This window comes from Tupaia chinensis, unplaced genomic scaffold, assembly GCF_000334495.1.
Source record: "Tupaia chinensis unplaced genomic scaffold, TupChi_1.0 Scaffold142716_1, whole genome shotgun sequence".
Lineage (NCBI taxonomy): Eukaryota > Metazoa > Chordata > Mammalia > Scandentia > Tupaiidae > Tupaia > Tupaia belangeri.
The window spans coordinates 2371828-2373315 of NW_006202562.1; the positions used below are offsets into that span (position 1 = coordinate 2371828).

The 1488-nt window shown below is 56.4% G+C and overlaps 1 long non-coding RNA gene across 1 annotated transcript in view; it reads left to right on the forward strand.

Moving 5' to 3' along the window:
* Window positions 1–1488, forward strand: part of LOC102488224 (uncharacterized) — an 8395-nt gene continuing 6907 nt past the window's right edge. The window contains exons 1-2 of the long non-coding RNA XR_336734.2: window positions 1–575; window positions 663–796. This is a non-coding gene — a long non-coding RNA (uncharacterized LOC102488224). The remainder of the gene's footprint in view (window positions 576–662; window positions 797–1488) is intronic.

A 1488-nucleotide genomic window follows, 5' to 3' on the forward strand; every position in this document is an offset into this window, starting at 1 on the left:
CCCTCAGCCTTTGGAAGGGTTGTGGCCCTGCCCACACTTCGATTTCAAACTTCTGGCCTCTGGAACTATGAGCTAGCAGATTTCTGTTGTCAAAGCCATCTAAACTTGGGCTGCACACGAGGCAGCCTGGTGGAAATGCCAGGCCTAGCGGGTACTATCAGACAGGAGTGATCTGTCTCAGCAGCTGAAACCCTGCCAGGCCTGCTTGCCTTGTGTTAGAAGTTTGCCCTTGGCCTCAGAGCTGTCAGCGAGGCCTGCCATGGTTCTGGCCTCTCCTTCACAGAAGGGCAGGGGCTACCTGGCCCTGGAGATTGTCAGGAGCAGGCATGTCCCAGGGCACACAGCTTGGGCAGAGCGAAGAGAGGGGCATGATGAGGAGACACCAGGGCCAGTCGTTCCCCAGCGGAGTGCGGGCACTGGCAGAGGCCAGGTGGCCTGAGTCCCAGCTTCAGGAGAGCGCTGGGCCCACAGCCTGAAGGAGCCCAGCGTTTAGGAGTCCCTGCAGCTCCTCCCAGGCTAGGCTAGAAGCACGTCACCAGCCTCATGATTTGGAATCTGAGGTCGACCTTCCAGAGGTGGGTACCACGGGCCTCGAAGGAACTGGGAGAAATACCGGTTCACTCCCTGGAACCCCTCATCTGGCCCCTCCGCTGTTCTCGTAGCTCTGCATCTGGGGAGAACAGTGTGGAGGCCCACCATCTTCTACCACAGGTGACATCCACCTGTGGCCCCAGGCGTGTCCCCAGGATCACCATCACAGGTGGCATCTACCCAGTTTCTCCATCGTGTCTCCACCGTGAGTTGCCAACTTTCCTTCTTCATACTCTGCTCTTTGGAAATAGCTAGGTCCACTCGCCCTCTGGGAGGGAAGGGACTTCAGCTCCGTCCTGGAGGGGAATGTCTGGGTACCTCAGTCTGAGCCTGTTTCCAGTCGCCCCCTCCCGCTCGTGTGTCTCTTCCTGCTATTGATTTCGACATCAGGGCGAGCTGAGCGTCTGTGGGCTTCCTTCTGTCTCTCTGTACTAAGACGCTGGCTTCAGGGGGCTGAGAGTCAGGAGAGGGGAGGGCCGGCTCAGAGCAGGGAGGGGAGGCGCTGAGGTCTGTCCAGACCAGCTGTCAGCTGTCACCTGGGCCAGGGTGCAGTATTCTGAGTACAGCTGAAAATCCTGCATGCGGAGACCTGGTGTTTAGCAAAGTCCTGTGAGAGGTTAATGAGGACACAGGGAAAGTGCTTAGAACCAAATAGACTACTGATTTTTTTTTTTTAAAGGTTTTTGCCATGGGGTGCATGTGCTCGCTGGAGAGAGACAGAGACAGTGACCTGAGGGAAGAAAGTGAGAAATCACTCCCTCCCCGCCCCAGGAAGTGACCATGCCTCCATCCCCTCTCCTTCATTCTCAGGATCTTGGACAAGCACACACATGTACCTGGTGTGGTTTTTTTTTTTTTTTTTTTTGGAGGGGTTTTCGCTTTAGGGAGGGTGGGGCT